The following is a 22,079-nucleotide window of genomic DNA, read 5'->3' on the forward strand; positions in this document are numbered from 1 at the left end:
GAGTCTGACATTTCCTTCTATTTTCCATTTAATAGGCTCAAAATTACCAGCCATGACCAAATTCTTATAAAGCAAAGACAAACTCATTTGTAGTTTTGAAAGAATTCATCAGAGAAAAAAAGTATGTGAGAGCCACATCTTTGTTTTTAATCTATGTTGATATTTTCATATCTGAGCACGTTAGATCTTGACAGAAAGTTTCTGTGCCTTGGCACTTGGAACTTTATAGATCCAAGAAAACTTTTCAAAATTTCACTCTTTGTAGGTGGTGTTGCTTTGGGAAAATTCAAAACTCTCTGCAGAAGAAGGTCTGAGAATGAACAGTTTCTAGAAAGTTTCTTGTCCAGCTGATTAGCTTTGCATTTTAATAATTTTCCTCTTACATGAATACACATACACTCATTTTGAAATTGTCCTTCATTGGTCTCTTATTATGCACTCATTGCTTGAATTACTAAAGTAATAGGCGGCATTATCACAATTACATGTGTTCATGGTGCTTCACATGAGTACAATAATCATTTTAACATGCTTCTAAAATATTAATAATCCAATGATTATAATCATCATTAATTACTACTAACTTCATAGGCTACCACACAATCCCAGAAAATGCAACACAAAAAGATGACAAAGAGAAGATTGCTCTAGATTCCTTTTTTTTTTCCAGAAGGTTATTTTAGTGGTTTAGAAGGAAAACATATGCATGCTAACTGCAGTGAAGCTAACTGTTCTAGTTCTCCTAGGGAGGTAATTTTTTCATGCAACAATATGTCTATTATTAGTTCTTATACATTAGCCCTTAGTAAATAGTATTTATTCTGTCTGCATATCTTGACAATGACTTCTCCCCACATTTGCAGCCACCCACTGAGACAATCATTGCCACCATTCAGACACACAACAAACTAAGGTTTTATTACTTTAATTTTCCAAACAAATTATACCATGCTAAATTACAACACATGGAAATAATTTTTAAAAGACAAAGAGAACAGCAGATTTTACCTTTTTATTAAGTGAGCTATATGTAATTTCAAATAATGGCTTATATTAAATATTGTCCAAATGTGCAAATGTTGTGTGACTGAGTGCTTTAGCAAACATCAGTTTCCTGAACCCTTTTGAAATTAAGTGGAGGGGACTATGTAAGTTATTTTTAATCTGGTGTTTTATAGTCTTGTAAATTTGGATTTAAGTAATAGCTGGTAATTTCAATATGTGTATGCTCTCCACTAGTGTATTCATGTGTTTGGTAATTTAGTATATGTGTACACTAAGGATATATATACTAGTATAATGAGAATTTATATATTATACTATATATTGTATATATATATATATATATATTTGTATATTGTATATACAATATATATCATATATTTGATATTATAATGTATATTATATATCGCATACAATACATATATATGTATATTATATATTGTATACAATATATATCATTGTATATATACATATACATATATACATATACATATATATACATACATACATATATACATATATATAACTACAAACTGTAGTTTGCATCCTAACTTCAAACTGCTAGAGCTGCAAAAGTGTCACAAAGACTAACAGAATCTGTTCTAAAGAATGATGTGTTGTTATCTGAATTGACACAGAACAATGTTGGATTAAAAACTCAGAAGGTTAACAGTGGGAGATTACACTAATATCAAAGAGCTCAAAACAGGAAATGTCCTTTAGCAAAGTTTCTCCATGTCTCCAAGATTTTCGGGACAGCCATTTAGGGGAAGATGGCAAAGTATAGTGTACACTTTTAGTTTGGACAAATGAGGAAAATTTTGTCTAACCATTATCATTTCCAGTAACACCAATGCTCACAGTGTTTTAAGATAGAGACTCAGCTTTGGAAACAAAACAGTGGGAGCTTTTTAGGATACCAATTCAAATGCCACCCAGCTGAGTAATGATCTGGTTGTTGTTACCAAACTTATTATTTCATGTCTGCTTGGTGATTAATGTCACTTGGAATTACTATATCCTTCAGTTCACTCCCATATGGACAAATGCTACCATTCAAATATCATCATCGTGTTACCAGTTTGTCCTGAGAAGCTACTGAATACTTCAATGTCCTCTCTTCATATTTAATGAAAGATTGATAGAATGAGGGATTGGTCTGATGTTGTTTATGTCCTGTGAGAGCAATTGATTACAACTAATTTTCATGCCCCTGTACGGTCCATTAGGTGATTGATTTCAAGAAAACTCAGAGCAGCTGGTCCCAATTCTGGACATACATAGAACCACCTAGGGAGCTTTTTAAAAATATATATTACTGGGCTTTAACCCAAAGTTACTGAATGAGAATCTCCAGGGCTTTTTCCCATCAAGCTATATTTAAACATGTTCTCTAAAGAATTGTATTGCAGCTGCCCATGGACTGGCCTTTGGAATCCATTTACTAAATTTTGAAATAAGTAAATTTCTAGCTCTGATGCTGTCTATACAGCAAGTCCTGATCCAGTCCAAATAATCTTGAATTTCCCACATCTATAAAATGAAGAGAATATCCACATTAATTTGTTCTGAGGACTACATGAAAAACACAAGGAGACTGTCTAGCACAGTTCAGAGAGAACAGTGTCTCTATAGTAGGGTGAGGAAGAGACGGTTATATGTTCACCCAAATCCATTTTCTTTTATTTCTGGACACACAGCTAGAATGCATTTCTCAGTACATCGTGTGGTCAGTTGAGTTGATGTGACTAAAACCAGGCCAATGGAATGCAGCAGAAGGAATGTGAACCACTTTTAGGTTTGGATTGAAAAGACCTCCACAGTCAAACTATACAGTTGTTTCCCCTTCTGGCAGGCTAAGTGAGATGACCTACAAAGCCTCCTTGGGATCCATATGTTGGACATGAAAATTATACAAGATAGAATAAACCAAGGTTCCTGAATGATAATATGGAATGCCACCCACCCATAAACACAAATATTTGTGTTAAGCAACTATGATTTGGGGTGTAGTTATTACAGCAGCTAGTACCTTATGTTTGTGTGTTGTGCAATTAGTTTTTATTTTAAAATAACAGTAACATTTGAAAGATTTTTTTCTATGCTTATCTGTTTTCATATTCTATTTTATCAACTGTGGAAACCACCGGGAATTTCAATGTTCATAAGATACCACGAGCGTTTTGCAGATTCCTGTGGCAACAATAAAAACCTGTGTTGGGGGGAGTATCCAATCCTGCCACCTGCCACCGGGCACCATGCTACATGATCCCAGTGTTTCTCTCCTTCCCCTTTTAGGGACAGTAGGACACATACACATCGTGGAACTTAATTAGGAAATTGATTGGAATAGGGGTGCCTGGGTGGCTCAGTCAGTTGAGCATCCGACTCTTGATTTCGGCTCAGGTCATGATCTCACTGTTTGTGGGTTCAAGCTCCGTTCAGGCTCTGTATTGACAGTAGGGAGCCTTTTCTCTCTCTCTCTCTCTCTCTCTCTCTCTCTGCCCCCTCCACCACACGCATGTGCTCTCTCTCTCAAGATAAATAAATAAACTTTTTTACGAGGAAATTTATTGGAATAAAGGATACTGTACAATTTGTGCCATACTCCAACACACTACATCATCATCTACATGTCATTATGTATGAAAAATTATTTACGAGAAATTTCTCCCAAGAGCGCAATGATTATGCTTCCCTCTTCACTATTGCTTTTGGGGATTTTCTTTTCCTTCTCCTCTGTCAACTACTTCTAAGTAGCCCCTACCTTCATATCAACTCTAATATTATATTATACAAGGCTGGTCCAGAAGGGACTTTGGGAAGAACAGGAATGATGTGGAAGAGAGGGTATATGGGAGAATAAAAATAAACTTAATTTATTTTTTTCAAACTTCTCCTTTCCACCTCTAAGGTTTCAGGGTAGCATCTTCAGTTCCTTATGCTATTTTTCTCAGGTCACTCACATTGCCCCAACATTATTCTACATCCCGCATTCCTTCACATTCAGCTAATCTGATGCCTTAGAGAGGCAGAGTCTCTTTTTCTCCCTCTTCTCAGAGGTAATTAAATCTTCAGTCCTTTTATACTCAGAGACCCATTTTAGCAAATCACTATAATTTGATTTTTCCTATACCATCTAAGTTACAGGTCATACGTATAGTTCATTTCACTTGCTAACTGATAAATCTTTAGTGATTTCTTGGAATGCTATGTTTAGAAAGGCTTGAGTCCAGTGTGTTGTCTCAGCAAGAAAGAACACCCTCATCAGTTAGGGATGTCTTTCTCAGTTGCAGGAGGAGAAGCAATGGCATTCAGGCCAGGTGGTTGTACCCTGGTGCTCTTTCAAAAAAATAAAATGAGGATGATGAGAATTTTCACTACAAAAGGAAAGTTCAAATGAGCAGGTCTTTTTTGTCTTTAGGAATGGTGTAGGTTTGCCTTCTCAGAGTTCAGAAGAGATCAGTCTTCATACATACTTTTGAGATCTAACTATATTAAAAGCCAAAGAAGTACAAGACAATATTATAAATATGATAAAATATTTTATTCCCTAAATTTAATAATTAAAGACTTATGAATATCGTCTTTCATTCCTTTTGATGTATTCTCATGACTGTATACATAAGCTTATTTGGTGATAAAAGTAGGAGTCCAGGGGCACCTGCGTGGCTCTGTCAGTTAAGCATTTGACTCTTGGTTTCGGCTCAGGTCATGACCTTGTGGTTCATGAGTTTCCCGCATCAGGCTCTGTGCTGACAGTATGGAGCCTGCTTGAGACTCTCTCTCTCTCTGTCTCTCTCTCAAATAAATACACTTGAAAAAAAAAGTAGAAGTCAAAATTTTGAAGTCTTTCATTCAGGGAGATTTGGCCAAATGGTCCATTGAATTTGACTCTGAAAATAGGCCACATAATCAGACTGATTTCCTCCCATGGAGGACATAATGGGAAACACTTGTCAAAAGGAAGAGTGAAGTAATGAAATAGGGACTATTAGGCCAATGTCTAAAGTAAGTGGAATAAGAGAAAGGAGGTGACTGGTAAACTGTTTCAAGATGGAGGCACATGGTATCAGGGACCACTGACACCCATAAGTCCTTAGGCCTTTTCTTGTGGAGTCCCCTTCCTTGATGTTTTTCCTCAGATTGTCTTTCATTAAAGAGTAGCCCACCACAGCTGCTAACTCTTGAGACACCAACTGGATCCTTGGCCTCAAGTGCTGTCAAATAGAGACAGTATTTGTCTGTGGAAATATCTTATTCCTGATGCTTGGTAGAGACGGGGAGCTGTGGACAGAACTTCCTGACTCATTGCAGTAGGAATGTAAATATGCCTAGAAACTCACATTTTCTATCATATAGCATTTCTTCATATAAATATTGGTAGCACTTTTTGATTTGCATAGAGTTCTAAACCTTGTACTCATTGTGCGAAATCACTAGACTTCCCTGTGCTGAATGGATAATAATCACTGTGTATAACATTGTATCTGTGAAGACATATCTGTGAAATTCCAAATAATTGACTTCCAAAGAACATTTGCATTGCATCAATTTGTAATTGGTAAGCTCATTTCCCTGCTTTCTTTTTTTCAGTTATATAATGAAGTTGAATGAAGCAGGTGTCAGATCTGCATCTCTCTATACACTTATTTTACCAGTTCAGAAAATGAAGAAATGAATTTCATGATGCCAAGTCACTCTCTTAGCTAAATGTATTATATCCGATCCTAATAGTGTCTCACACTAATTCATTCCTCTGTCAACATCATGTTGCTTAAGAGGAGACAGAACTAAGGAGTATTTGCTTACTAGAATGTGAAAGCTACAGGTCTGGCTATAGGTAGATACTGCAAATGGTGAATTTTTTAAAATGTTTATTTATTTATTATTTTGAGAGAGAGAGAGAGGGGAGGAGCAGAGAGGGAGGGAGGGAATCCCAAGCAGACTCCATGCTGTTAGTGCAGAGCCGGTCGGGAGCTGGAATTCACGAACCTCAAGATCATGACCTGAGCCGAAATCAAGAGTTGGACACTTAACCAACTGAACCACCCAGGCACCCTTGCAAATGGTGAATGTTATTATTGACCTTTCTTGTTTTGCATTCTTAAATATCTCTTGATGAAAAGGTGACAGAAAGGGAGCTTTTTAAAAGACACATTTGGGGTGCCTGAGTGGCTCAGTTGGTTAAGGGTCTGACTTCAGCTCAGGTCATGATCTCACCATTTGTGAGTTCAGCCCCCCATCGGCTCTGTGCTGACCGCTCAGAGCCTGGAGACTACTTCAGATTCTGTCTCTGTCTCTGCCCCTTCCCCCCTCACACTCTGTCTCACCCCAAAATAAATAAACATTACAAAAAATTAAAAGACACATTCAATGAATAGAAACAGTTAAAATTTTATTTGACCTTATTGTGATTTTACTTATGATTTGGGGGAATTAAGACAATGGAGTGCTATGTACGTTATAAAAATCATAATGTAAACTTTAAAGCACACTAAACAGCATGATTGTCAATGGTATAGACATATGTGGTAAAGGTGTAAAAACATTCACAGAAATATATTGCTGATATTAGGCAATAGTTCTGGGGAGCCAAAACACTGAGATGGTGGCCAAGGCTTTTGTTGTTAGCTATATTTAGTTTTTAAAGATGAGATGCAAATATAAAAATATAGTAATATATTTGAAAATGTTATATCTGTAATTTTTGTCCATTAAAACATTTTAATTAAGATATTTAAAAATATATTTATTTTATTACTTTTTGAAAAGTATTTTAATTCTAGTTAGTTGACATACAATGTTATATTAGTTTCAGTGTACAATACAGTGATTCAAAACTTCCATACATCACACAGTGCTCATCACAAGTGTACTCCTTAATCCCACTCCAATTTAATTCATCCGCCTTACCCACCTCCCCTCTGATAGCCATCAGTTTGTTCTCTATAGTTAAAAGTCTGTTTCTTGATTTGCCTCTGTCTCTCTTTTTTCTTTATTTGTTTTGTTTCTTAAATTCCACATATAGGTGAAATCATATGGTATTTGTCTTTCTCTGACTGACTTATTTTGCTTAACATTATACTCCCTAGCTTCTTCCATGTCATAGCAAATGGCAAGATTTCATTGTTTTTAATGGCTGAGTTATATTCCATATATATATTCCATATGTGTGTGTGTACATACATATATATATGCCACTACATATATATATATATATGTATATGTATATGTATATGTATATGTATATGTATATATATCTTCTTTATCCATTCACTGGTTGATGGACATTTGGGCTGTCTCCGTAAGTTGGCTATTGTAGATAATGCTGCTGTAAACATTAGGGTGCATGTATCCCTTTGAATTAGTTAGTAGTTTTGTATTCTTTGGGTAAATATCTAATAGTGGAATTGCTGGATCACAGGATAGTTCAATGTTTTGTTTTTTATTTCTTTTTGAGAGAGAGAAAGGGAGAGAACAAGGCCTGGAGACCGGGGGCAGAGGGAGAGAGAGAGAGAGAGAGTTGTAAGCAGGTTACACACTCAGCATGGAGCCTGATGTGGGACATGATCCCATGACCCTGAGATTATGACCTGAGTAGAAATCAAGAGTTGGACGCTCAATGGACTGAGCCATCCAAGCATCCCAGGGTAGTTCTATTTTTAACTTTTTGAAGAGCCTCCATACTTTTTTCCACAGCAGCTGCACCAGTTTGCATTCCCACCAACAGTGCAAGAGGATTCCCCTTTCTCCACATTTATGCCAACACCTGATGTTTCTTGTGTTGTTGATTTTAGCCATTTCGACAGGTTTGAGGTGACATCTCATTGTGGTTTTGATGTTTATTTCCCTGATGATGGGTGATGTTGAACATCTTTTCATGTGTCTGTTGGCCATCTGTATGTCTTCTTTGGAAAAATGTCTGTTTATGTCTTCTGTCCATTTTTAATTGGATCAATTTGTTTTATGGATGTTGAGTTTTATAGGCTCTTTTTGTATGTTGGATACTATCAGATGTGTCATTTGCAAATATCTTCTCCCGTTCTGTCAGTTGCCTTTTAGTTTTGTTGATTGTTTCCTTTGCTGTGCAGAAGCTTTTTATTTTGAAGTCCCAACAGTTTATGTTTGCTTTTATTTCCCTTGCCTCTAGAGGCTTATCTAAAAAGAAGCTCTTACAGCCAGTGTCAAAGAGGTTACTCCCTGTGTTCTCCGCTAGGATTTTTATGGTTTCAAGCCTCACATTTAGGTCTTTAATCCATTTTGAATTTATTTTTGTTTATGGTTAAGGAAAGTGGTTCAATTTCATTCTTTTGCATGTTGCTGTCCCGTTTTCCCAACATCATTTGTTGAAAAGACTCTTTTTCCCATCGTATATTCTTTCCTGCTTTGTTGAAGATTAATTGACCATACAGTTGTGGATTCAAAAAATGTGCTTAAAAGAAAGGAATTATAGGATTGCAAAGTAAGAACAAGTTCTTTTAACTTTTTTTCAAACTTGTAGGGAGTAACTATTATATTCTGAACTGAATCACTCAGTTATTTAATTTAGGCTTTAAAAAAATCCTACTCACTTCTGGGAGCTAATTGTGGGTTGAGCAATCTAACTTTGATACTGTCTTACTGTTTTGACTTCATTTCATCTCCATTAATTAAGTTATATTTGTTACCTAGTATAAATTCATGCATTAAAAATATGAATTTTAATAATAATCCTCTTACTGCTTTTAAATTTAGAAATAAATGATTTCACTGTGAAATATACATATTTGGGCTCTTCTTCATATTATATTCTATCAAGTAGGGTAGCACTGAGGGTGATGAAAGTGGATTGTCACAATAGTATCACTGCATCATTGTAGAATAGCTCTTATTACAGTTTGAATCCATAAAGGAATTATGGTTATTTGGAAAGAAAACGGGGGAATGCATGAAATGGATGGAGGGAAAACTTTCATCTTCTTTCCTTGAGAATACACTTTAGGTAGCTTAGAAAATTCCCGTAAATTAAAGTATGAAAAAAAACTGAAATTGGTAGCAGAAGACAACCGGGGTGGCTCAGTCAGTTAAGCGTTTAACTCTTGATTTCAGCTCAAGTCATGATCTCATGATTCATGAGATCAAGCCCCATGCTCGGCTGTGTACGGACAGCGTGGAGCTTCTTGAAATTCTCTCTCTCATTGTCTCTCTGCCCTTCCCCTGCTCATGCTCACTTTCTCTCAAAATAAATATATAAACTTAAAAAATAATATCAGAGCCTCTGAGGATAAGAATTAAAATAGAAATACATATTAAAAGTAATAGAAGTGTTAATTTTTTTATTCATATACATTAAGATCTTTTATAAAGGGCCTCTAATCTCCCAATTAGCCAAAAATATTCTAGGATTTTCTAAAAAATATTTAATATCAAAATTAAAATGAGTCACACACTATCCTGAGATCCAATAAAATGCGATTTTCTTTCTTTTTAAATTTTTGTCTAGGTGTAGCAAAGAATATTCAGATGTGGATTTGGAACTTACCAACATTCACATAATTTATGAAAGTCCTGATCAAAATTCAGAACTCCACTGATTTACTACATTGCTATAAGGGACCAATCAACAGCAACACAGCTTTAATAACTTTAATTGCATATTCGGCTGTGTAAGATAACAGAAAGAAAACGTGTTAAAGCAACTAGCATCGTCTTCACCATCATGACCTTTATCGTAATGGCAACTAACTTCTTTTTAACTCTTCGCAGATTGCAAAGTGCTTTCATCTCCAGCGCCTTTTACATCTTATAGTCCACTGAAAGTAAGTAGAACATGTACTATTTATTCACTGTAGACTTGGAAAGTCTGAAAGATACAGAAATCTTAAATGCCACAAACAAGACATTTATGCTGTTTCTATCTCACATGGCATTTAAAAAATATGAATGCAGAGAAGTCAGTTAGAACAAGGTCATGTGAGCTAAACAATGGGTGTATGCCTATTTTGAGATGATTCCCTACAGATCTCTACTGTTTGATTAGAAATAGCCGAAATAACATTAAAATACATGGAAAAATATAGATCTTTTGATTCATTATTATGAAAACCCTAAAAGAAAACTAAGTTTATCAAAATGTGGATTTAAATGGAAGAAACCATTCTTTGATTAAATCACTCACAGTTGGTATTTTTCTTTGGAGACTTATTTATTTTTAAACTCCTGGGTGAATTTGGCCTCCTTCTACATGAATAACCAGTTCTACCTGAATGTCTTAATCCTGTAAACTCTCCCTGAGGCTAACCAAATATCTTGTACATTTTTATTTATCTGACTTAGCCTTGTGTAGAAAGGGATTCGGAATGTCATTGGATGATTGGTTGTGTGGATAAGTTGCTATATTTTTGGTAGATGACCACCGTGAACAAATGATCATTTACTGACTTAATTTAAAAAAGATTCCTGTTAGCCAAGATACCCCACTTCTAATCCAGGCTACCACAGCTGGCTTTGTGATTTTGAGTGAGTCCAGTAACTTTTATGGATCCTTTCATCTCACTAATAAAAACAAAGGATTTATATGCTTGAATACCTGTAAAATAGGTAGATATCATAGTATCCAAGTCTTAGTTGTGTTATTCTCCTCTGAAGTACTTCATTTCTCACTTCCGTTATACATATTCATTATTTTGAGACCATGAGTCCTTGTTCAAAAGTGACTCTCACCTCATGGAAACACACTCTATTCCCTATACAAGGTAGACCAGCCAAATCTAAAAGAGGAGGACTGACATCAGCAGTAAATATAGTGACAAATCAATCTTCAAGCATGGAATCTGTGAATATTGAAAGCAAAATCATTCTATCAGGTCTGTGGCATTATATAGTTTGAGTTTTCTTGAAATGTTGGGTAGAAACTCACCCTTATTAATTTCTTTGGTAATAACTCATTCCCAACATCTGTGGCATTGTACTCAATTCAAAATATAAATTTCGAGGTGGGTAATTTTTTAGTAGATATTTTCTAATTATTCTCACTGCTGAAATCTAACGTGAAATATAAATGTTAAAAATATGGAGAAATTGCTTTTTAGAATACATTGTTTTTAAGAATCTCTTCGGTGGTATAACACAGAGAAGGAGAAGCAGCCTATTTAGGAAAGAGGCTCACTGAAACTGTTATACCGGTGCCTTTGATAGTGAAAATGGTAAAGCTTCCTGAAGGTCTTTGAGCATACATTTATCAAGAATTTATTCAGCATATATTAAAACATGAAAAGAAATCTGAAAATACTTCCAATAGTCTAAATAACATTAGCTTACATTCACATAAGTTACTGCCAAAAAATCATTATGCTTTGACATATTGTCCTGTTTGGCTAAAAGTATTCATATCAAATATCATTTCCCAAGAGTTGAGGATAGACGATTTAAAGATGAGTGGAGGCAAATGTCCTAAAAATACTATATGCAGCTACAAGCAAAAATCCCACAGAGGAAATGTTTCCCCTTGGGAACAACAAAACAGAGAGTTGCATACATGTACTCAAATGCGCGCACACACACACACACACACACGCACGCACACACACACACACTTTTAACTGCAATCCAAGAAATAACTGGACCATGCTTTTTGCCTATAAGGAGAGAATAAAGATATATTGTGAAAAAATATTCACAGTCTCTGACTTTAGTTTGTTTCTACCATCCAGACATGACATACCATACTAAAAAAAAAATGAATAGGTAACTTTTGAGAGATTTGAGGATAAACTGCTAAAATAGTTATTGTGGGTAGGTATAAGGTTTTGAGCTCTTTTAATGTTATTTAAATTATAGAAGTGTAAATTATGGTCTTGGTCTTAACATTTTAGCATTCACGGTGGAATCTCAGTCCTCTTGAAATTCTGTGCGAAGTTGAGAGATCTAAAGTCTCCTAAATTTGAAGGTAGACTTGAAGATAAAGACTTTTGCATCAGCTTTATGTTTTATCAGTCAGCTGTCTTGATGAATTGCATCTTTGGTATGATTTCTTAGATAATTTATAAAATTATTTTAGCTTTACATGTAGAAAATTACTCTGTCCAAAATATAGCTTTAGACTGAACTATCCCATATGTAGTGAAAGTGAGAGGATATTCTAAGAAAATTATGAAACCATCTTTTTTAAAGGAAATAGTGATGTGAGCTTATATTTAAGAGATAATTATAAAAAATCTTTTCTGCCTCTTATTTCCTCTTCAATTGTTTAAGGTTAGGTTGTATTCTACAATTCAAGTTTGAAGCTTCTCCCTGAATTTTACCCAAATTTTCAAGTAATGATAATGAGTACTACAAGAATGGTTAATCATTTTGTCATTGGAATACTTAGCAGAAAACATCACAAATCCTTTTGAAAATGGTATGATAAACTGTGGCCATCAAATGAAATATTTCATGATATACATGGAAATCCTAAATATTTTATTTTATGAGAATAATGGGGGAATTAGTGGATGACAGAGTTGAAGTATTCTGTTCAGAAGCTAAACTCACAACTCTTGCCTAGAAGTCTGCTCTGCATTACGAATGATACATCTTTATTAAAATCTATTCTGGAGGCATCTATGTGGCCAGTCAGTTAAGCATCGGACTCTTGATCTCAGCTCAGGTCTTGATATCAGGTGTTTGTGAGATCGACCCTTGTGTTGGGCTCTGCACTGAGAACGCAGAGATTGCTTGGGATTCTCTCTCTCCTTCTGCCTCTGCTCCTCCCCACCATGTGCAAAACACCCATACTCTCTGTCTCTCAAAATAAATAAGCATTAAAAAAACTATTGTTTACAGAGATTTGTAAGAAAAAAATTATGATGTAAAGTGCTTGCTGCAATCACAGCAATGCATATGTGGTGGCTGTATGAATAAGGGCTAAATGACGGAGCTCAAATCTGCTCAAATCTTCTGTGTCTATCAAACACCTAGAGATGAAGGAGCGTGTCATGTTCTGCTGTAGTGGTTTTGTTGTCTGCTAATGGCAAATTGTTGTGTGTAAATAAATTAATGCCACATCTTGGTGGCTGCATTTATCCCTGTTGGGATTTATAAGGCGTGTCTATCCAGCTTTTTTTGAAGCTTAATCCTATTTAACCCAGTCTCCCTCTACCCACAACGTTTTCTTACCTCTGAAACCTGGTTAAAATGGACGTGAATAGCCAGTTTCCATCAAACAACCAAAAGGAAGTAAGTGGTCTGATGGAAGTATTTCTGGGTAAATCAACCTCATTCCCTTGGAATTGATTACCTTCATAAACCATTCATTCTTGTAGAGCTAATCAGTACAACTAACAACAGATCTGCTTTGTTTATTTCACTGAGTCCTTTAATTAATTCAGTCTCCAGGCCCTGGAAATGTCTAAGGTGATCATGGACTAATGGACAGGAAAATGCACAATATGCTTCCAGAAAAATGTTCGCTTATGGAAGACCACCTCTATAGTTTCAAAAAAAAAAATTAAGTAAAAAAAAAAAAAAAGAAACTAAATTGTAGCAACATTATGAAGTAATCAGGTGAGGATAAGGGAAGTATAAATTCTCTCCTAGAACCCTTCTCCTTTCTTAAGTACCAGTGACACAAGTCCGTAAGCCTGTCTGTTTCTGGTGCCTACATACACAGTAGAAAGAGATACCATCCCAATGAAAGAGGACTTCAACTACTGCCATTTTGACCTCAGTCTGTACTTTTTAATTGATTAAGTTCTTCTTTCCAGCTTATCTCTTAACTCAGGCAAAAGACCTAGTGGGCAAAGCATCCCACACCCTACATGGTTGATTCCAAGACCTGATCTACCTGACTTTTGCCACCCAGTTCCAGTTCCCCTTTGACTTTTGTCCCACATTTTCCCTATCCAAACCTAGTATTTTCAGCACTTTAGGGACAGTCTTTGAGACATTAGTCTGCTGTCTTTCCAATGCTGGCCTCACTGAAATAAATGCCTTTCTGGTTTCATCACCACTCGTCCCACTGCCTTTGGATTTTGCTAGTGGTGAGTGGACAAATCTGGTCTGGTTGAGACCCTCGGAGCCAGGTGCTCTTGGGCACTGTGCTGTGGTTACACCACTCTTACTATCTGTCTGCCCAGTGGGACACTTTTCTCAGGAAAGAGAAACTAAGAACCAACATAATAAAACTACAAAACGGTAAATGTCATTAAGATATTGTGATTTATAAGAAATATACATATGGTCATTTAGACAACCAAAATATATTTTCATTTGTATTTGGTCTTCACCACAGTTCCTTACTCACAGCTCCCAAAAGCCTTGGAATAGCTTGAGTGTTGAAAGTGATTTAAAAAAAAAAAGTCTCTTGTCATATTAATGAGGTGAGTTTTGGAAAGCTGGAGGATGGGGGCTGGTGGCTAGGAGAACAAACCACATGACTGGAAGCTTGGAACTTTTGGTCCCACCCACTATCTCCAGGGTGGGGAGAGAGTTTAATCAATGGCCAATGGCCATAGATGTAATTAATCATGATTATGCAATTAAGCCCCTGTAAAAACCCAAGAAGAGCAGGTCCAGAGAGCTTCTGGGTTGGGAAACATGTGAAGGTGCTGGGAGAGTGGCACACCTGGAGAGGCATGGAAATTTTGTACACTTTCCCCATATCTTGCCTTGTGCATTTCTTCCATCTCACTTCCAGAGTCATATTCTTTTATAATAAAATGGTGGTCTAGTAAATAAAATGTTTCTCTTAGTTCTGTGAACTACTCTAGCAAAGTAATAAAACCCGACCAGGGTGTCATGGGGACCTTTGATTTATAGCCAGTTAGTCAGAAGTATAGCAGCCTGAACTTGAGATTGGTGTCTTGGGGAGGGAGGTGAAGAGGCAGGGGAAGTGTGCAGTCTTGAAGGACTGAACCCTTAACCTGTAGAATCTGATGCTATGTCTAGGTAAATAGTATCAGAATGGAGTTGAATTGCAGGACACCCAGGTAGTGTCCAAGAGTTTCCTTGTCAGCGGGGGGAAGTCTCCGTGCACACACACTGGATTTGAGTCCAAGAATTTAATTTAGTCATGCCAGGTCAGTGGTTTTCATCTAGCCCCTATATTTTCAAAATGTGGAATACATATCTCAGGTTGTATCTGAAACTGTTTGAGTTGTAACAAAAGTTATGGCATTAAATGACATTGATTCACATGGTGAAGAATATTCAATTTTCTACTCTCTTAATCCTTTTGTTGAGCTCTTAAATAGCCTTTGCATGTATATGTGTCTGTATTACTTTTGGAATACATAGTTATTACCTCTTTAATATTTGCTAATTGTCCTTTATGATGAGAACAGAGCTCAGTTCAGAATCATCAACAGCAACAGTATCCAGTTAGAATTTAATACTTTTAAAATTTTTAGTTATTTTCTTCAAAATAAAGTTGGATACAGACGAGTTGGCTAAAAAGTCAAAACCAAATTGACTCTTCCCAAAATGCTGACTTTGAGGATATGAGACATGAAATATAGATAGTATCCTGACTTTGTTAGAATTACTTTTAAAAACTATAATTTAATAAGTAAAGATAAAAAAGAAACTATCTTAATCAATACTAATTATTTAATTGCTAGAAATACTATATTATATTATTTTTATTTAAAAAAATTTTTTAACGTTTATTTATTTTTGAGACAGAGAGAGCATGAACAGGGGAGGGGCAGAGAGAGAGGGAGACACAGAATCTGAAACAGGCTCCAGGCTCTGAGCTGTCAGCACAGAGCCCGACGCGGGGCTTGAACTCACGGACCATGAGATCATGACCCGAGCCGAAGTCGGACGCTTAACCGATCGAGCCACCCAGGCGCCCCTATTATATTATTTTTTAAAGGCTAGAAATGAGTATTTTTTAAAGACCAATTCTTGTTAAGAACCTCAAGATTTGGAACTTGCATACTCAAGCTCCTAACCTTGTATCTATCAGGTACTAAATATTTGAAAGTCATTCTCACATACTTTCTTCATTTTTCTGCAGCACCTACTAGTCTGTCAACTAACTGAAGTATCTATAAGTAGAACCAAGAAAGTTGGGACTCCTAGAGATCAGGCATAATCCCGTCCATTCATTTAGTTATTTTTTTTCTATCAGTTCATATTTTGAATCCTTTTGTGCCAACTTTATATTGTAAAATGAAAACACACACACAAAAATATGGTATGTGACTTCAAGAAAGTAGCAGCTATAAAACAAATTGCATTGACTTATGCTTGTATATTGTTTGTCAAAGAAAGCCATACGAAAAACTGAGTATTACTGTTCTTTTCTGGAGGACATGCCATATCTAAACCCATAACTCTCTGCCATTCTCTATTTATTATACCTGGTCCTTTGCTAGTTGTATCCCCCACCTGCCTCCTAAAGGTGTTGAACCAATGATCCCAAGTTTAGAATAAAGTGGAGCATCTTTATTTTTGAGCTCTTTTTTTTTTTAACATTTATTCATTTTTGAGAGAGAGAGAGAGAGCATGAGTAGGGTAGGGGCAGAGAGAGAAGGAGACACAGAATGTGAAGCAGGCTCCAGGCTCTGAGCTGTCAGCACAGAGCCCTGTGTGGGACTCGAACCCACAAACTGTGAGATCATGACCTGAGCCAAAGGCAGATGCTTAACCAACTGAGCCACCCAGGCGCCCCTATTTTTGAGCTCTTTAATTAAACAAATTCAATTAATTGATCTGCAAAGAGCACTGGGCACTGTGGGAACATGCAGAGAATCATACAACCCATCTTGGTGTAAATGAAGACATAAATTTGAAAAACTAGTGACCGTTATCCCAGTATAAAAGAGAATTAAAAAAAAAGTTTCCCAGGCAAAGGAAAGAATACATATGAAGACATGGCCGCTAGAGGAAGATCATGTGTTGTAGATGAGCACCAAGTAAAGTTCTATGAGAATAGAGGCAAAAAATGAGGAGATGTCTGAAGGAGAGAGTCTGAAGCCAGATAAAGGCCTTCTATACTTCAACAAGAAGTCTGAGATTCATCTTAAAAATAGAATGTTAATACTAATGGTGACTCATATTATCCAGGTGACATCTAACTTGAAGATAAATGTTTAAAAGTGTCTACTCTTCTGGGCCCAATCCTATTTGGTTTGCAGGACCAAATTCCCCTAGTCCTTACTTACTTGAGTCCTGAGTTAATTTCACACTCATTCTGGGCATCTGCTCTCTGGGGCTGCTTTCTCTGGCTACTTAGAATGATTTATTCTTAAAGTGGCATCCATCTCGAAGGATGGGAGTCACTCCAAATGACTAAATCACATACCTTGGCCTCTAAGCTGCTCCTTCATACCAAACTCTGGAGACGTGTTATAAAGTACATTACTTAAAGTTCAAGGCAACTGTGGTTCCAGTTGTCATCTCTTCTTTCCCTTCCTCTATGTTTTGTTCTTATTTTCTTCTTCTACCTACTATTTATGGAGGGCTAGGAGGATGTTTTCTTCCTACTTTTGTTAATAAGCTAAGTGCTCTTCCAAAGTACAGCATTTTAAACATTGAATTGGGTGGGTTGGGAGGAAGTATGCTATCAAAACCAAAAGAAATTACATGCTCCATTATAAATAAAATATCCAGAGTATCATTTATATGTTTAAATTATTCACTACAATGACAGGAAGTTAAGATGATTATGCATGGCATATTTCTCATATTGGTGAAAAATAGGACAGTCCTTTCAGTCCTTTCTGTGTCAGGTTTGAATTGTTTCTTATATCAATGGGTTTAGTGAAATTTGATTATCAGTTCTACTAAGTCTAAGTACTCTCAGTAGAAGATTAATAGAAATTAAGAAAACAATCACTTATGAATGGTGATCATAGCTCCAGAGAGTCTTTAAGAAACTAAAACAACATAGGGGCTTTTTTGTCATTTTACAATATTTCATTTGTGTTTATTTAATCTTTATTTCCACCCCACTCCTTGAAGCCTGCCATTGATCCCTCATAAACTTCAAGATAAACATATAACTCTAACTAAGGTATATGAAGCCAGAATGATTCATCCATTTATTGATTTATCCATTATCTAGTAAATATTTATTGAACGTCTATTATATGTCATGTTCTTTACTAGTTGCATTGCCCATTTGGTTTCTGCTCAGCTTTTAGGCTTTTCTCCTACCATGACACTCTTCATGACAGTCATCCTGACCGACCTGCAATCCCCAGTACATGCTCAGGTTCAGCATACTTTCACACCTTCCCTGTCCTGTATCTATGCTAGGAATGGCTTTTCCCTCTCATTTGTCTAGCTTAATGGTTCCAACAAAAGAGCTGATTTTTTAAATCACCTGGGAGTTTCAAAATACATATTCCAAGTACCCAGCCTCAAGGATTTGGATTTAGAAGATCCCTCGTGTTACCTGTAAATCTTATATTTACAAAAGACCCCCAAGAGATTGAGATAATCAGGCTGATTTTGAAACACTTGACCAGTTAAAGTCACTTTCGTCTTTAAGGCTATCTCCCATGAACATTAGTTGACCTCATAATTTTCCTTAAATGATTCTATTATGTTTTCAATAACAGCATTTATATGCCACAAACTGTAATCAAAGTATTCATATTTTGGTTTTTTATTTCTTCCAGACAAAAAGTTGCTAGTGAGCGAGTTCAGTATTTTCTTCATTCTTTATCCTGAGTGGTAAGTACAGTGTCACACATGCAGAAGCCTGGATTGATGTTTGTTCAATAAGTGAATGAGTTTAAAATAAATATTCTTTATTTACATTAGGAATACTTTGAAAATAGTGAAAAAAAGTCTGAAAACAGTGTCTATACATATAATACTGAGTTGGCATAAGAGTATAATGCCCATTAAGGTGTAACATTACCAACAAGTCAATCAATCATTTATTGTTACTATATCATAAATATACTTTTATGAGGATAATTGGAATACAAAGGAGAGATTTATATCATTCCTCTATTATTTAATTTCCTGGTGAATCTTAATACTTTGAGGACATTATCTTTCACTCTAAGCTATGAATATTTTTTCTCAAAGTGTGATCCATAGGACACCTACTTAGCATTACCGAAGGCTGATGTTAAAATTCAAGTCACAGCCTGAGAGACTAATGTAACATATATAACTGATGGTGACTTGGCAAGTAGAATTTATAAAGAATTATAAATCAATAAGAAAAAGCCAAACAACCCAAGACCATTGGTTATAAGGGAAATTCCCATTAAAAACCATGAGGCAGTCCACATGTTGAAATGAAAAATCAAAATATCCAGCAATTCCAAGTGTTGGGAGATGATGTGGACATCTTAGAACAGCTGTACGCTTTGGGTGGGTAGGGATGTATTTTGTTACAATCACTGGGAGAAGAATTCGGCATATCTAGAATACTTGAAGATGTTCCTATCTCACAACACAGCATTCCATTCCTTGACAAAATTTTGCAAATGTAAACAAGGAGATATAAACAAAATATTTATAACAGGGTTGATTATAATAGCACATTTTGAAATACTATCAGTACAGAAATGGATAAACCGTTTCAAATATATCACGTAAGATGAAACACTTTAATTAAAACAGTTACACAAATTAACTAATGTCATCCTGTCAATGTATATAAATTTGGCAAGAATAATATTGAATAAACAAAGCCAAATTTTATAAAAAAGATTACCCTAAGTAGAATATGTAAAAATGATGACTGTGTGCAGAAGAGACATGAGACTACTTTCCAACAGTGTATATGGTAGAATGTTAATTTGATTTTAAGTCTCTCTATGTAAGTTCAATTACAGACATATAGACCAAATACTTTTTGTGACACCTGTAAGTCACATCCTGTGTTTCAGTGACACCAAAGGAAGCTGCTTTATGAAGAATCAGTGTTTTTTGTTCTCCCTGTTTTATTATGAAAAGTAGGATTCTCCATGCCAGGAAATTTTTATTATGATGGTTTCCATTATTGGAACACCTATGTTGTTCAATAAAATTAAAACCAAAATATTAAGTCAAGCCATTCACAGAAAAAAAAAATAAAGAAAACTGTTGCTTATGTGGAGGGACTAGCTGTTTTCTTCTTCTTCTGAAGTTTACTATTTATTTTAATTTCTATAAAAGCTAGGAAAAATGATTATTATTTCTCTTTAGTATTTGTGTTTTTAAATTAGTATCACTGAGAGTACAATGTTTCCAAACACCTTTATGACTGTATTAATCTTTGTGATACAGTAAATAAGGCCCCCAGTTCTTCATAGCAACTACCGTGAAGAGTTAAAGTTTAATTCCTTATGTCTTGAATCTTGGCTGGCTTTGTAACATCTTGTAAATAATAATGCACTGAAATTCTGTTGTGTGAGTTCAGAAGCTATGGCCTGAAGAGGCTTACCAGTATTTGCCTTTGCTCTATTAAATTGCTACTCTAAGAAAGGTGGTCTAGCCCACTGAAAGGTAAGAGACAACTTGGAGAACTGTGTTGTCACAAAAAGGACATAGCATCAATTTTCAGATAGGTGAGTGAGGCCGTATTTTACATTTTATAGCTAAGGGTAGCAAAACATGCCATCTCTAAAGATGCCACTTTGGCATATTGATTATTTTGAACTAGAGGCACTTGAGAAACAGCAAACACAGGGAGAAGCTTTCTACAGATTCCCTTTATTTGCTTAAAGACAGAACCTCCAAAAGATCAATTGCCATAATTTCCTTCCCTAAGAGTTTTACTGATCAGGAAAGATGGTATCTTATTATAGGGAAAGAAAAAACTAAGTCCACACCACACCCAGACAAACTGTCAGAAACTAGATATAGCTCTCATCTATTCTTTTAAGGGCCCATTCATATTTCCTGAAAGTCATGTACTCTCCTCTAAGAGGTCTAGATCTCTTTTCCCCCTATTTAAGTCTGAACTCTAAGCCACTTCTTTGAGTTACTGATTTTTCCCTGCTATCTCCCATGTATATATGAGGCACACATGTAATAAAATTTATTTATTTATTTATTTATTTATTTATTTATTTATTTATTTTTTGTTTATCTTTTATTATGGGGTCCTCAGCAAGAATTCACAGAGGTAAAAGAAAACTTATTTTTTCTTCCCACATAGCCCAATTTGTCCTCTAGCAGACATTAAGGGTAGACAGGTAAAACAGGTAAAACAGTAGGGGGATCACCTGCCAACCTACAGGATGAGGAGAAATGATAAATATTTGTGATGTAGGCCATTTAACCCACTGAGTCGTGGTGTGGTTTGTTTTGTACCAATAGTTAACAGGTACAGAAACTAGTACCCAAAAGTTGGGAGCTACTCTAATATAACTTTAAAATAACTGTGTCATTGACTTTGAGCCTAGATAGCCGGTACAACCTGGAAAAGGAGTGAGAAATCTGTAAGCAGAGACAGAGACAATGGCAAAAGGGCCTGTTGGAGGCTAGAGAAAGGTCAATCAATGTGATGTAGCAGCAGAACAATTAACACAAATATTGACTGCAAGAACTTGAAAGTGGAAAATGCACATAACAAACAGGAATGGATTAAGGATATTCATAAGCAGAATATTGAGAGTGTAGATGGGTTTCATTCAGCTATATATGATAAGGTATTGGAAGAAAAGATGAGCTAAAGAATGAAATGATTTGCAATTAGAATTTAGAAAAATATAGAAGGCCCAGAGCATGTTGTTAGAAATAGCTGTATTCTTTCTGTCTAGCAGTAAAACGTTTTCAACATAAAATGAGCCCAGGGGAAAAGATCTAATCAGAGCTGTGGCAATATGATTTTTGTTACGTTCTCTGAGGGATTTAAGTTGGTGCCTCATTTTCCTTCTCTTTAGGAAAGAAAGAATACCAGAAGGGTCTCTAAGAATCTTGGGAGCAGTTGTCCCTTCCTCATTTCATACACTTGAACATGGGGGTAACCTTGTGACTTGCTTTGACCAATAGAAAATTATTCCCAAGTCTGGCCCTTGAGAATGTTTCAGCTGCCACTTTGAGCTTCCCTAGAATACCATTTCAGAAGCTAATCAAGAATGCTGTAGGATGGAAGGCTACATGCAGGAGGACTAAGATACCTCAGCTAAAAGTCAGCACTAACTGCCTGAAAAGTT

General features: G+C 35.8%; 1 long non-coding RNA gene across 4 annotated transcripts in view; it reads left to right on the forward strand.

Annotated features, from left to right (window-relative positions):
* LOC122224902 overlaps positions 1-22,079 on the forward strand; it is a 225,953-nt gene that overhangs the window by 72,700 nt on the left and 131,174 nt on the right. For 3 of the 4 annotated variants that reach the window (XR_006205000.1, XR_006204997.1, XR_006204998.1), the window contains exons 3-5: positions 9,751-9,803; positions 11,859-12,007; positions 18,597-18,651. This is a non-coding gene — a long non-coding RNA (uncharacterized LOC122224902). The remainder of the gene's footprint in view (positions 1-9,750; positions 9,804-11,858; positions 12,008-18,596; positions 18,652-22,079) is intronic. The other variant, XR_006204999.1, reaches the window with a different exon arrangement.

The sequence above is a fragment of the Panthera leo genome, chromosome B4, assembly GCF_018350215.1.
Source record: "Panthera leo isolate Ple1 chromosome B4, P.leo_Ple1_pat1.1, whole genome shotgun sequence".
Classification (NCBI taxonomy): domain Eukaryota; kingdom Metazoa; phylum Chordata; class Mammalia; order Carnivora; family Felidae; genus Panthera; species Panthera leo.